Below are 16,050 nucleotides of genomic sequence, written 5' to 3'. Positions count from 1 at the left end.
AAAGCCTTTCCTGTAAATTCTGGTACACTACAAGGCTGTCCTCTCTCACCACTCCTATTCAACACAGTACTGGAAGTACTTGCTATAGAGATTAGGCAAGAAAAGATATCAAGGGAATCTAGATAGGAAAGGAAGAATTCAAGCTCTCACTGTTTGCAGATGACATGATACTATATTTAGAAAACTCTAAAGACTACCAAAAAGCTTCTAGAAACAATAGATTCATATAGCAATGTGGCAGGCTACAAAATTAACACACAAAGGTCAATGGCCTTTTTATACACCAATAATGATAGAGAAAAAATGGACATTAAGGAAACAACCTCATTCACATTAGTACCACACAAACTCAAATATCTTGGAGTCTACTTGACTAAAGATGTGAAGGACCTATACAAAGAAAACTATAAAACCCTGCTCTAAGGAATAAGAGAGGACACGCAGAAATAGAAACACATACCCTGCTCATGGATTGGCAGGATTCACATTATTAAATGGCAATACTTCCCAAAGTTTTGTACAGATTTATTGTGATCCCTCTAAAGATACCCATGATATTCTTAAAAGAAGTGGATCAAACACTTCTGAATGTCATTTGGAACAATAAACACCCACGATAGCTAAAGACATACTTGGGAAAAAGTATATGGGAGGCATTACTTTTTCCAATTTTAAACTGTATTACAAAGCAATAGTTATCAAAACATCATGGTATTGAAATAAACACAAACCTTCAGATCAGTGGAATAGGCTTGATTACTCAGAGAATGTTCCCCAGACATACAATCACTTAATTTTTGATTAAGAAGCAAGAAATCCTAAATGGAGCAAGGAAAGCCTCTTCAACATGTTGTGTTGGCACAACTGGTTAGCCACTTGCAAAAAAAGCAAACTCAGACCCTAGCTAACACCATGTACAAAGGTAAAATCCAAATGGATTAAAGACCTTGATATCAATCCTGAAAGCATAAGGTATTTAGGACAACACGTAGGTAAAACACTTCATTACATTGAAATTAAAGGCATCTTCAGTGAGAAAACAGCACTCTCCAAACAAATAGAAGCAGAGATAAACAGAGGGAATATATTAAGCTGAGAAGTTTCTGCACCTCAAATAAAATAGTGCTTACCATACAAGAGCCATTCACTAAATGGGAGAAATTATTCTCCCAATACCCATCAGATATGGGTAATCAAAAATATACAAGTTACTGACATAACTTAACAAGAACAAATCATCTAATTCCATCAAAATGGGGAAAAGAAATGAACAGACACTTTGTCAAAGAAGAAATACAAATGGCCAAAAGACACATGAAAAAATGCTCCACATCACTAATGAACAGGGAGATGCAAATCAAAACAACAATGACGTATCATCTCACACCACAGACTGACACATATCACAAAGAACAAAAATAATCAGTGCTGTAGGGGATGTGGAGCAAAACAAACTCTTATTCACTGCTGGTAGGAATGCTGTCTAGTCCAGCCTTTATGGAAAACAATATGGAGATTCCTCCAAAAACTGAAAATTGAGCTCCCCTATAATCCAGTTATACTACTCTTCAGGATATGCCCTAGTAACATAAAAGTACAATTCAAAAATCCCTTCCTCATACCTATATTCATTGCAGTGCTATTTACAATAGCCAGACTTTGGAAACAACTTTGGAAACAACTTTGGAAACAAGATGCCCTTCAACAGATGAATAGCTAAAGAAACTGTGGTACATATACACAATGGAATATTATGCAGGAGAAATGAAGTCATGAAATTTTTCTATAATGGATGCACATGGAATCTATTGTGTTGAGTGAAATAAGTCAGAGGGACTGAGATAGACACAGAATAGTATCACTCATCTATGGGTTTTAAGGAAAATAAAAGACATTTTTGTAATAATTCTCAGAGACAATGGAGATGAGGCTGGAAGGTTCAGCTCACGATATGAAGTTCAACACAAAGTGTGATGAGTGCATTTAGAGAAATAACTACACTGACAACTAACATGACAATGTGAATGAATGAGGGAAGTAGAAAGCCCATCTCAAATACTAGCGGGGGGCAATATAGGAAGGTGGGAGATTTGGGGCATTGGTGATGGGAATATTGCACTGATGAAGGGAGTGTTCTTTATATGACTGAAACCCAACTACAATCATATTTGTAATCAAATTGTATAAATAAAGATATTAAAATAACATAAAGATAAAAATGTATGCAGTTTTTGTTGATCTGTGTGTGTGCTATATTTGTTTTAAATGTTGCAATGATTTTGCAGCTTCCAGGTTTTTTTGTTTCTTTCAGAAATGAGTTCAAGTGGCTCTTTATGTCTCAAAGATTGCAGACCCTTGTACTAGGGAATCAAACATTTGGCAAAAAGCATGTGGTATTCCCACTAGCCAATGGAAAAGCATTTTCAAAATCACAAGAGTCCTTAGAGCAATTGGCCAGCACTACTCCTATTGTGGTTCAGGCCACATTCCTATTTGTGTGACTTGGTTCTTTCCTCACCTCAATAGGGCCCATCACTCAGCAAAGGTGCAGACATGGAATGGAGACAGATGTTTCCCTCAAATTGCTGAGCAGGTCATATCTATGCCATGTTCTTGGCAAAAGGTAATTACCATAGTCTTGCCTGCAGATAACAGAGAGCCTGGAGAATCTAATCAGGGCAGTTGTAGGTGCAGGTCCATGAAAGAATATTGAGAGGGTGTGTGAAATCAACTGTGTTTATTAGCAGCAATAAGAGAAAAATAATAAATCCCCACTGTGTCTGAGAATGAAGCTTGATACAGGGCTGCAGCTTTCCAACTTTACAAGAAGATACAATATCCAAAATTTCTCACAAAAGAGTTAGTATTTAGTTTTTCCCTTGTGTTTAGTCAACATGACAGAACACAGCTGGTGGAATATTTTCTATTGTAGTCTCTCCTAGAAAAAGTGGAAGATGCTGTGACTAGAGAAAGATATGGAGTTCTTTTTCTTTCTCTCTCTCAAAGCCAGAAAAATATGACAAATGACCAGACTTGAAGCAATTTGAGCATTAAACTAGATGATATAATAACAGGGTATAAACTAAATTACAGCAGGAATATCCATTACTGCAAACTGTTATAATTAGAGGATTGAATAAATCAATTAGTGAGGGCAGGAGACAAATTCATGAAGAGAAGCTTTAAAATACCTTACAGATACTGCCTGAAAGGAAGTGTCCCATGCACCTAAGCTATGTTGAGAGACATGGAATTGTCTTTCCAGAGTATGACCATGAAACCTTAGACCTGGTGTAGACTATGGAGGCCTCTCTCCAATGTAGCCATGGTTCCTTAGATCCATTGAGGGTCGTGGATCCCTGTCTCTAGCGAGTGGTCTAGAGGACTAGAAAAGAGTTTTATAGTAGAGAAACCCAAGGTCCCATCTCACCATTTGTCAAGCTCAACATAAACAGTAGAATTCAAGTCAATTTTGCCCCATCAAAGTGAGCTTACTGGGAGCTGGCATGTTTCTTTATAGCCAACTCACTTGTAATAATTTTAACAGAGGTTCACTGGTCAATGTCTAGATTCAGTGATGAAACAGACACTTTAGCTCTGTGGCTTTCTAAAACAAAACTAAACAGCAAAACCCACAAGTCACCTCTAATAATGAGGAAAATGTTAGGTGAGTTTCAGTACATATACAAACCATTACTAATATCATTATTAATACCATTATTAATTATTATTATTTCTTTTGGTGCCATATTCATTGATGTTCAAGGATACACCTGGCTCCGTGCTCAGTAATTGCTCATGGCAGTGTTCTGTAGATCATATGGGATGCAATGCATCAAGCCCAGGTCAGCCATGTGCAAGGCAAGTGCCCTACCCACTGTGCTATTGTTCTGACCCCATCGCCAAGATTCTTTATTATCCTACTGGTTCTCATTTAGTCAGCCATGGTCAAGAAACTCAAATCATGTGGCACCCAGAGGAGCCTTGAAGGAGATGTGATGTGTTTCTGAGTAGGGTCACCCAGCAGCCATGAGACACTCCTAGGACTAAAATTCACAGAAAGTATTGATTTTTCAATAATAATAGAAAGGACAAAGTGTGTCTCTCTGGAAACATCATGCATGGCAGAATAATATAAAGGTAACTGAAAGGAAGGGAAATACATATTTGAGTTTATTGAATTTATGATGATCTGAAAATGGATGAAGCAAGGTTATAATCATATTTTTTTGGCTTGTAAGGTAATGCATTTTAAAATGCCTAAGTATCCTTCTCATTATACCCTTGAAAACGTAATTTTGTTTTGTTTAGTCTTTTTGGGTCTCTTCTGGCTATGCTCAGAGCTGACTTCTGGATCTTTGCTCAGCATTCAGTCCTGGTGGTACACAGGGGACACCTTATGTGGTGCCAAGGATTGAGTCTGTGTTAGCCCTGTGCAAGGCAAGTACCTTACTCACCATATTATCTCTCTGGCCTTCATGTTTAATTTTTAAGTGAGATGTGCTCATTTTACTTGAAAAGTAGCTTCTCTCAGAAAGAGCAATGTGGATAAAAAAAAAGGCACTTGCAAGTCCCAAGCAAATTTTCACACCTTTTCAGTTCTTCTGCCTTTTCCATGGTATGTCTATGGGAAAACATCCCTAGGATCCGAAGTATAGGATAGTCAAAAAGTTTTTTTAATTAATTTACAGTAATATACACAATTACAAAGTTGTTCATGATAGAGTTGCAGCCATACATTGTCCAACATCCATCCCTTCCCCAGGGCATTTCCTGCCACAAATGTCTCCAGTTTCCCTCCAGCCGGCCTCTCCGGCAAACACTTTCCTTTTTATTTATTTATATTTTTTGTTTTTTGGTCACACCTAGTGACACTCAGGGGTTGCTCCTGGCTATGAGCTCAGAAATCACTCTTGGCTTGGGGGACCATATGGGACGCCAGGGAATCTAACCGTGGTCCATCCTAGGCTAGCTCGGGCAGGGCAGATGCCTTACCACTTGGGCCACCGCTCCAGCCCCAGCACTTTCCTTTTTCTTTCCCTTTTTTTCTTTTAGATACTGTGATTTTCAGTACAGTTACTGAAGGGGTATCCTTCATATAGCTGTACCTCCTTTCAGCACCCTGTTCTGGTCCAGAGTGATCATCTCCCACTATCATTGTCATTTTCTGGCATGAATGCACTCCCCCCAACCTACCACCTCCATCAAGCATCCTACATGGATCAGCCTTTATGACCCCTACTTCTATTGTCTCTGGGTATTATTCTCATACCATGTTTTTTATTATCTTCCAAATGAGTATAATCATTGTATGTTTGTCCCTCTTTCTCTGATTTGCTTCACTCAACATGATACTCTATTTCCAACCATAGGTAAGCAAATTTTGTGACTTCATTTTTCCTAGTGACTGCATAGTATTCCATTGTGTAGACATACCACAGCTTCTTTATCCACTCTTCTATTCTCAGGCATTTGGGTTGCTTACAGATTCTGGCTGTTCTAAATAGAGCTGCAGTAAACATAGGAATTCAGGTGCCTCTTCTGCACAGTGTTTTTAGGCCACTGAGGTATATTCCCAGGTGTTGCACTGCTGGGCCATATTCAATTCCTAGTTTTTTGAAGATGTTCATATTGTCTTCTGAAAAGGCTAAACAAGTCAACATCCCCCCAGCACTGAATGAGGTACCTTTATCCTGTCTCCTGGCTGATCTTGTTCTCTTGATGAGTGTCAGTCTCTGGTATGAGGTGGTTTATTGTTTTAATTGGAATCTCCCTGATTATTGATTATATATAGCATTTATTTATATGTCTTTTGGGAGTTTGTATTTATTCTTTGTGAAGTTTTCTGTTTATCTCTTCTCCCTAGTTATTGATAGGTTGGAAATTCTTTCTTGTACAGTTCTATCAGCACTTTATATATCTTAAATATCACCCTTTTATCTGATGAGAGGTAGAAAAATTATTTCTCCCATTCTGTGGATGGTTTCTGTATTCTACTCCTCACTTCTTTGAGGTTCAGATGCTTCTTAATTTCATTGCCCCATTTTTTTATATTTACCTCCAATTGCTTGGTTAACAATTCTTTCACAATGCCTCTACTTTCAATGTCTTGGTGAGATTTTCCTCTGTATACCATATAGTTTTATTTCTGACCATGAACACTTTAATTAATTTTGTTTTGACTTTTGTTATAGCATCAGGAAGAAGTTACTTTTTTTGTAAGTGACTGACCACTTTCCCCAACACCACTTGTTAAAGCAGCAAGAAGCTTTCCTTGACCCACTTTATTTTTGCTCCTTTGATACATTTATGTTAGTTCTTGCCAGAATTGTTGGCAAGATTGTTACAGTCACAGAAATATGAAGATAAGACAGAAAGGAAGATGCAAGGATCCAAGAGCATCACCAGGGAAAACTGTTGGAGGGGAAAGGCAGCAGCCAACTTATTTAAAAAAAAAAAGAAATACTAAACAATGCAACACCATCAGGACACAGAAGATAGAACAAGGTGTGACTCAGTGGCAGAGCTAGCAGTGTGCATGTATGAGGGTTGAAGACATTGGAAATGGATTAACAAATGGTGGCCATAAGTGCCCCCACCTAATCACCTAAAGATGGATGATTTAAATTCACTGATGTGGACAGTGGCTGTTGGATGGGAAAATCAGGATTTTACAGAGAAAATACTGAAGCTGCTCTAATGGATAAAATGGTAAATAAAAAAGGTGAGGTTTTGTGTTTGGGGAGAAAAATTGGAGTGCTTATGGTAAATGAAATAAACCAGGAAGGTAGTGATGATCACCAGATGGGATAGTTTCTCTCAGGGATTGAATGTGAGTAACCACAACAAGTTGAGGAGCAAATAACACCAACACTGTTCTAGGCTCAGGACTTGGTGATCTCCAGGAATGAGGACGGGGTAAGGGGCTGGGTAGAGTGGGACAGAGCTGGAATGTTGCTGATGAGTGCAGCAACAAGGTTCTTTCTCTCTCTCTCTCTCTCTCTCTCTCTCTCTCTCTCTCTCTCTCTCTCTCTCTCTCTCTCTCTCTCTCTCAGATGTGACAATCTGTTATTAAAATCTTACAGAAGTACAACCAGTGGTCAATCAGGGTAAGTTGACTTAAGAAGACAGTTAATCATTACACTTTATCAATATAATTAAGAAAAATCAATATAGTATGGTGTAGACATAATACTATGAAAGAATTTTAAGTGTTTGTTGAAGGTGCAGAATTCATAGTAGAAATGCAGGTTTGAATATACAAAGAATGGGGTTCACCAGGCTTGCCCTGGGCTCCAACTGAGAAACATGGTGAACCCGAACTAAGAGTGGATTCTTATAGTGTCAGCCATGCCATCATGGGGCATTGATCAAAATGCTAATTTATGTTGATTTATCGAGACATGATGATTGTAGTGATAAGTCTTCATGATTGGTACTCCAAGTAAATGTACTGAAATGATAAATGTCTAAGATTTCCCTGGTCACAGAAGTGGATTTTTCTCTGCAGTTAATGTTTCATATAGCCCAACTTCATTAGGCACAACTTAGCTAATGACATCAGGAATTTGTTTCATTTTATCAAATTGCATTAATTAGGGAAATGTGCTGAATGCTGATTGTGAAGAAACATACATTTTTCCTTGGACTAGGAAAGAAAGAACAAGATAATTGGATTAATTTGCTTTTTTTTTTTTTAAAGAAACTCATTAAGTAGGAATATAAAGATTTTTCTCAACACAAAAGCACGAAGAACTTTGTGTTAACATGGTGCCCGTTAGCCAGTGAAATTGCAGAAATATTAAGTGGGAAATACTTCCAGCAGGGTTGGTCTGGAAATCCTCCTAAAACTCTACCTTCATTGTCTCACACATTTGAAAAATCAAAGCCTGAGAGTTCTCAGCACAGTCAAAAGCACATGATGTACAAAGCAAAACCTGAGTTCTTTCTCTCCCATGGTTCTATAAATTATATATGTTGGGTCTGTTCCTTCCTTCTGCCCTGGAAGCTGAGAGTACTATAGTGTCCTTGGAGTTTTGTTACAGTGACACTGAACTCCAGGGCAGTCATAATTCATGGGCATCTGTGTGTGTTGTTGGAAATACAATTCTACTGCAACTGTTTTAAGAATCTCATTATTTGCATGTAAGTAGGAGTGTTCTCTAGGTTGTGGGGGGCAGGATGCTCTCTCTAATGAAAAAACGTGGCAGTTTGGTTGCTTTGATAACCTGGGGCAGGCGAGGTCCTACTCACCCTGGAAAACATCTTTCCTGAGTGTCCCTCCTCCAGCCCAGTAGTTGTTTTGTTTTCAACCCGGTGAGTGCTCCCCTGGGCACCGAACAAATCAGACCCTCTGTACCTTCAGGATCCAGATGGGGTCATCTTCAGGATTCATATCCAGTTACCTAGAAGGAGGTTTTATTCTTCATTTGGGGCTGATAAGTGCTTCCTGCATTTGAACACCTTAATCAGAGATGAGTTTGCAAATTAAACAGGTGCTTTCATGTAAGCCGTTCAAAACCATGTTTTAATGTGTGTCTCTCCAGCCAGTTTGCTCTCTATCCATCCTCTATCCATCCGTCTGATGATATGTCAATATCCTACTATTAGCTAAAGTTTAGGGGGAACCAAAAATTATATACTGTATTTTGATAGTGACAAAATAACTGGGTTCAAGAAGTTTTAGACTCCTTACTACATTAGTTTGATGCATTTTTCTTAAATCATAAATTACTGTTAAATTTGATAAAATAGTTTTACTGAATTAATTGGTGTGATTATATAATTTATCTTCTTTTCTAGCCTATAAAATGCTTTCATCAAATTTTGGCTGCTGAACCAGGATCTCATTCCCCATTTATGGTATGTAGTTTTTATTGCATGCTGTTAGATTTTATTTGCTGATATTTTGTTGGGTGTTCTGTATTTATGTTCATAAGACATTAGAATCTACTTTATTTTTTATCTTAGAAATTGCTTGATAATGAACATTCTTACCACCAATCCTCCTCCTCCTCTACCTCCCTGCCTGTCTTCAAGACAGGCATTCTACATCTCTCACTCAGAACCATTGTCATATAGTTGTTAGTGTAGTTATTTATCTAACTGCACTCACCACTCTTTGTGGTAAGCTTCAATGATTTAAATTGAATGTCAAAGTAGTAATTAAGGGTGTTGGATAAATAGTACAGCAGGTAAGGTGCATTTGCCTTACTTGTGAGTAACCTAGGTTATTTTCTGGCATCTTACCAAGAGAGATTCCTGAGCACAGAGTCAAGAGGAAGCCCTGAGCACTACTAGGTTTGGTCCCCAAAACAAACCCAAAAAATAAAACAAAGAGTTAAATGTGTTCCTTTTGCTTCTAATTTTTAGAAAATATTGTGAAAATTGGTATTCCTTTTCCTAAAGCATGGTAGAATTTACCCTATGAAGTTCTCCAGGTTCCAAACTATCATTGTTGAAAGACTTACTCTCTCAATTCTATTACTTTAATATAATCTTATTCAGATCATTCCCTCCTCACAGTAATGGCTCATTTGCCCATTTTTAAGAATGTGAATGTTATTTGAAATAACCAAGAATTTTTGTGGGGTTTGCTAGTCATGTGCCTCTCAGCTCTCTGTGTCAGGGGCCTGAGAACATCAGCAACAACTTTCCTTTCCTTTCTCATCTTATTTCCATCTCTCCCTTTCCATCTGTCTGGGACTAACACAATAAAATGAGGGGGGGAGACAGTACATGACAGTGAGTGAGTGAGTGAGTGAGTGAGTGAGTGAGTGAGTGAGTGAGTGAGTGAGTGAGTGTGTGTGTGTGAGAGAGACAGAGAGAGAGAGAGAGAGAGAGAGAGAGAGAGAGAGAGAGAGAGAGAGAGAGAGAGAGAGAGAGAGAGGAGAGAGAGAGAGCTTTCATCTCTCTTCTCACCATCTCAGCAGATTTCTTCCAGTCAACACCCTGGGGCAATTTGTAGCCCTGAAGCCCATCTTCAGGGCTGGGTTGGGTCACCTTCTGCATTTCAGTCACATTCATCAGGTCCAAGAGACAGGACAGGCCTCTTTGGGAGGAACTTGAAGACTGGCTTCTCTGGAGGTTTCTGTGATGCAGGGAGGCAGTCCTGGATGACAGATCAGTTAGGTGACTGACTGGTGAGAGGTGATATGTAGATCAATGAAAGAGTGACTCTCTTAGTCTCAGTTTCTGAAAGGATCTACTGGAATGGTCTGAAAGAGCTGCAAAAATTCAAGATTCATTTGTGTTCAGGGGATTAGCTATAGCCCAAATTGTTTCCTCTCATTCAGAGAACTTTCCTTCTGGGCACACAAGTCATAGATCTGCAGGGTAGGCATATGCCTTATGTGCAGCTAACCTGAACACTCCTAGTGTCCCCTGAGCCTGACCAAGAGTGACGCCTAGTGCAGAGCCAGGTGTGGCACCAAAACAAAGAAAACCAAAAGAAAATAAAGGACTTTCCTCCTTTTGTGTGGAAGAAACATCCTCTAAGACCAGCATCCTATCCATTGCAGAGCCCTGAGGGGCCAGAGATCCTGGACTTGGAGTGACAGTACAGGCGGTATAGACATGTGTGGAGCTCAGCTGGGCACATCTCCCCACATCACTTTCCCAAGGTCTGTCTATCTGTTTGTCCCTCCCTGGTGTTTCTTCTAGCCCGTGTCCTTCTTTCAGGGGACTGTGTGGCACTGTCTGCTGGAAAGAACAGTGAAGAAATGGCTGCCCACTGGCCAGGCCTCATTCTCTCCCTCATCCTTACTGTGGAGAGAGGCTGCTTTTTGCAGGCCCAAGTGGGAACCCTTAGAGTTAATTGGAGCAACTTTCCAGGGCTTTGTTGTTGTGTGGCTTTGTGGCCCAAATGAATCCCTCTTATGCTATTTCATGTGCTTTGAGCCACAATTTTAATCTAGTAGCTAGGATGAGAGTCTCCTGCCTGCTTGAGCACTGGTGGACCATACACACTATATTCAGGCCTTTAGGAGGTTTCTAAGGATGGAAGAGGTGCCCAGTTACTGTGCATACCCTCAAGATCCCGGTGCCACCCACACCTCCCTCCATGGACACAGTTCTCATGCTCCACTTCTCCCTCCCTTTCATTCCCTGGCCACTCCTTCATAGGACAGGATGGGGACCAGGACCCTTGTTTCCTTTTTGTAGTATTCTGGTGGGATTTCAGCTCCTGATATTGATGAAAAGGTTTCTTCCCTGTATTTGCCTCCAACAGCATCTCCCAGGCTCAGGAAATGTTCCCTCATCTGCCTACTACTGCCCATAACCCTGATGCTCACTGGAAAAATCATGGAACTTACTCAGACACAATGTCCAACATTTATGTCCTCGAGTCAGAGGTAAAATCCATAAAGACACTTCGCTCTGCATTATCCACCATGTGCATGTTCACACTGCTAGAGCCTGTAGCCAACCTGCAAGTGTTCAGACACAGAGTAGTGAGCTCCTATAGTGTTGGTACACAATGAATATGAGTCGCCATGGTGTTGGTACACAGTGAATCATGAGTTAGTACACAGCTAATACACAGCAAGTAGTGGGTTGATACACAATGTGTAGTGGGTCAGTACATACATAGTGAGTTGTGAGTCAGTATACTGTAGGTAGAGAGCAAGTAGTGGGTCAGTAAATGATATACGGTGAGCAGTATGTTAAAACATACATATACTGATTATAATCAGTAAATTACTACTAATTAGTAAGTTCGTGCTGAGTTGGCACATAGTGAGTAATGAGATAGTTTATAGTACACAGTAAGTGTCCACTTAATACTTTGTGAGTAATTGAAAGATACAAGGGAAGTAGTTGAATTCCACATTTTCCCCCTTCCATTTTCTGAGCAAGATTCTCCACATCCAGTGCTCCATCCTGAAAATCTTAGTTCTCTTGCTCCATGCTGCGTGTTAGTAAACATCAGAGCCATCTGTACCACTGGAGAACATAGACCTCAGGGAAAAATCTGCCTCCCACTGTGCAGACTGCCAGTCCCCCACGCCCTTCTATCTTCTCTCGCCACCCTCATGCTCACCCCATAGCCTTGGAGCTGAGGCACCACCATTTGTTGACCAACCAGCTAATACAGAGTAAATAAAACGATCTCATTGGGATTTAAAACAGTCTTCTTTAACACACAGAGTTGAACAGCCAGACCAGGCCAGTGTGTATGTCCATGAGTCTTTGGAGGGCACAGTGGCTGTGGCACTCTTGGCTCTTGAACTGTATGTAGCTTCCACAGCAGGGAAAGTAGAGGTCATGTAGGGGCAGTCAGGGTAATGATGGGTAGAGTATATTTCAAAAACTACTCATAAAGTGATTGTGAAATAGGGTTCCAGAGGAGAGGGAGAGGGGTGCAACCAGGGTGAGACTTCAGAAGTTTGAAAGTGATATTTGTGTATGGATGAGGTACAGTGAATACTGAGGAATGAGCTATGATAAAAAAAAACTTAAGCCATATCGAAATAAGCAATATTTCTATGACACTTTCCAAGGACTTATATTGACTAATGGGATCAGAAGGGCCAGGGTGGCAGTCTGAAGAATGGGTGGTTGATAATGTAAAACTAATATTTAACACTCACTTGATTTGACTATAAAAATAAGTAGCATGTTCTATAATTCCTGAAAGGCATCAATTTACAGGACTATTCCTATGTGTGTTTAAGGAAGACAAGTAGCATGGATTTATGACTGAAGGTAAGTATACAAATAATATAAAAAGCACAACTGCTGATAGAAGATACTTTTTTCCCCCTAGAGGGCCAGGGTGAATTGTGTGCTTTAAATAAGTTGCCCTAGGTAAAATGCTTTGGCATTTGAAGATAAGAAGAAAGTCTGCGAAGTGGAGTGATGGCTGGGTGCTTATGTTGGATGTCTGCACCTCTGAATGGGTGAAGGGACAGACAGAAGTGATGATTTAAGTGTGGGGTGGAGAAGCTGAGTTGTATTCCTTTTTTCTGTAAGATCATCATATGAGAATGAGGAGTGAGAGAAACATCAGAAGTCTTGAGAGTGAAGTAAACTGGAGAGTTGTGGAAAATTATTAACTCTGTGCTCAGAGTTAATATCTTAGAAGTGTCATTTGGGCAAGGTGCTTACTTCCTGTGGCTTTTGGTCTCTTCTGTAATAGAAGAACTCTTGATTATGTGATCTTTCAGACCCTTTAAGTTTCTAAAATTAACCTAGAGATTTGTAATGAAATCTTTGAACCTTAAAGTAATCCACCTCAATGCATACAATGCAAGACATTTATATTAGACTACAGAATAATCCTGCACACATGGACATGGGTGGTAGAACGTTCAAGGCAAACTAACGTTGCCTACCCTGATTTGACACAGTGGATGAGGGTTGTAGAGAGGGAGCATAATGGAGTCATGCTGTTGAGTTGTGATTGCCCTCTACAGTGTCACAATGCCTCAATGCCTGCTAACCTGCCTATGGAGAGGCCTGAGTCAACTTCGATGTCTCATTGCCTGCACCAGAGAAACAAGCAGTCGCAGTAAGCATCTGCCTGTTCTTGGGTTACACAAAACCCTATGGCTCCTGGATAGCCATAAAAGGGTCTGTCTGTTTAAGGACAGAGGAATCAGAAGAAACTCCCTGATAACTGTCATTTAGAGGCAGTTGCCCAGGGAGTTTAAAAAACCCCAGCTCAAGTTCAGGGTGACTGTCTCTCCTGGCAGGGTGGGCTCTAATGTTTGTAATGTCTGTCTAGCTTGTTGGCTCCTGCCTTTTTATTTTAATCACATACGTTTCCTCTCAGCTGATTTCTAACCAGGTTTGCTCATTTCCTGCTCTCTCTCTCTTACCTTTCCCCATGGTAACTTTCTATGGAATAACATTTTTCAACTCCTGCTGCCTTTGGATATTTGTTATATACTTCCTAGGTTTCTTTATTCTCATATCTTGTAGCCTTTTAGAATTTCTGGTTATATTTAAGATACCAGTTACTTTAGGGCCAATGAAAACTAGAATTTAAGTAATGTTGGCTAAATTACATATTTACATACATGATTGATGATATTACATATGTGAAAAATTAAATATGAGGTGAGGATTATTTGCATGAGTATAATGAGGACTCGGGGCCACATTCATAAAAAAACCTTCATGTGAGCAGGGCAGGGAGGATGGGTAAGGTGATTAAAAATGTATTTCCTGTCAGGCAAATGACTACATATGCAAAACAGAAGAAATGAGAATTAGGGGACTTGTTTGGGGAACAGAGAGTTATTTATGAGAGAAGAATGGGTTGTATGCAAACACTCAGTAGAAACACAAAGGAAAGGGAGTTGGAAGCAGGGTATAATAAAGGTGTGATAGAATGAGTTATATTCCTTTGGGGAAGAGCAACCTAATTAGCCAGAATCTAAGAGATTTCCCTGAAGATGTTAATTCTAGAGCATTCCTTGCTTTTTTGTCTATTCCATATTTTCTTTTCCCACCCATATTCATCTGCACAGCCAAGTTCTGCCCCTCTCCTGCTCCCGAGCTTAGCCCCTTTAGGAACCCTTTCCGCTGCCTCTCCCTGCACACTACATCTCTGTTTGGATTTGTGTCAACACAAATGTGGGCAGGATGAGAGTATTCTGACAATTATGTTAAGTTTTTTTGGTCTCCTCATTCATGATTGCATGTTCTTACTGACAAGGAAACTCAGACTCTTAAGACATTGGTGAGCATCTGATTGTTGTCTGCAGGAAGGTTCTTGGTCCTTCTGCTTGTTGCTTCAGCAGTGGCTCATTTACCTCTGACCTTGTCAAAGAGTACCTCAATAGTAACAGGACAAGTTGCTATCACACTAAACCCAATACTCAGTAGTGCCTCCAAGACTCTAGAATATACCATTTCTCAATCCTAAGAATCTGTATGCTCAATGTAGGATGCACTGTCTGATCCTTACTAAATTTCAGTCTCCATGTTTCAAAAATACCATTGAACCTCTAGATTAAGCCACTAAAGCAACAAGCTAGTGAAAAGGAGGAAGTTAGAGAAAAATATTGACTATATTCTTTTATAAAAGACTGCATTTTTTGCCACACCCAGTGACACTCAGGGGTTACTCCTGGCTATGTGCTCAGAAATAGTTCCTGGCTTGGGGGACCACATGGGAATTGGGGGATCAAACCGCGGTCTGTCCTAGGCTAGGGTAGGCCAGGCAGATACCTTACACTCCACACCACCTCTCCCGGCCAAAGGCTTCATTTTTAATTAAAGTTCTAATTAAGTTTGGAAATAAGAAGGGCAGAGATACAGATCACCTATTCTCTCCAAATATGACATTCAGGCATTGATTTGCATAGATTTCTAGACCACAAATCAGTGAACCAATCATTTAAAAAATGAAGTCTTTTATATAGAGCATCAGTGAGAAAAGTGAAGTCATATACAGGGAAACTATTTATCAGGATCAATTGTAAATCATCACCATAATTTGCAGAAGGGAGAGCCTGAAAAAATTAGCCACAGAGCGACTATCATCTAAAATTGCTCTAAGGTGAAAGGCTGGACACCTATTCCAGCTTTTTCTGATGACCAACCAGGGGTGGGGACAGAGAGAGGGGCTGGGGGCAGAAAGAGGGGCCATGTCAAGTCCCCTCTGCTCCTCATACTGGAGGGCTGTGCCACGGTGCCCCAGGAAAGGCAGGAAGAGTGCAGGATGAGACTATGCTATGTCAGAATCAGAGCTCAGGGGAACATGAGGCAGTCTGTCATTCTGCTCAGCTCTGAATCTGGGTTTATTTTAGAGGATAAGAAGACAGTGAAGAAAAGCTGCAGCCTAGCATGGAGGGAGAGAAATTGAGGACACAGGGTTTGCTTTTGTCCTTAGAGGACAGGGGCTTTCCGGTGAGGAGCCTATGGGAGAAGTCTCCTTTTCCATACTGGCCGGGCCTGGCTCCCTCTTGCCTGCAGGGAGCCCAAGTTGATGGGTTTGACCAGGGTCCGAGTCCTGGGGTGCTCACAGGTGAAGGGTGTGGCAATATGCAGGACAAGAGATGGAGTCCTGGGGACAAGTCATTTCCTCTGAGCTCTACT

General features: G+C 40.3%; 1 protein-coding gene across 1 annotated transcript in view; it reads right to left on the bottom strand.

The window, feature by feature from the left end:
• The window catches only part of AGPAT5 (1-acylglycerol-3-phosphate O-acyltransferase 5), a 660,206-nt gene that overhangs the window by 586,818 nt on the left and 57,338 nt on the right, over positions 1–16,050 (bottom strand). The window lies entirely within an intron of this gene.

The sequence above is a fragment of the Suncus etruscus genome, chromosome 17, assembly GCF_024139225.1.
Source record: "Suncus etruscus isolate mSunEtr1 chromosome 17, mSunEtr1.pri.cur, whole genome shotgun sequence".
Classification (NCBI taxonomy): Eukaryota; Metazoa; Chordata; class Mammalia; order Eulipotyphla; family Soricidae; genus Suncus; species Suncus etruscus.
Note: the sequence above shows the minus strand (reverse complement) of the source record. Positions and strands in the feature narration are given on the sequence as shown.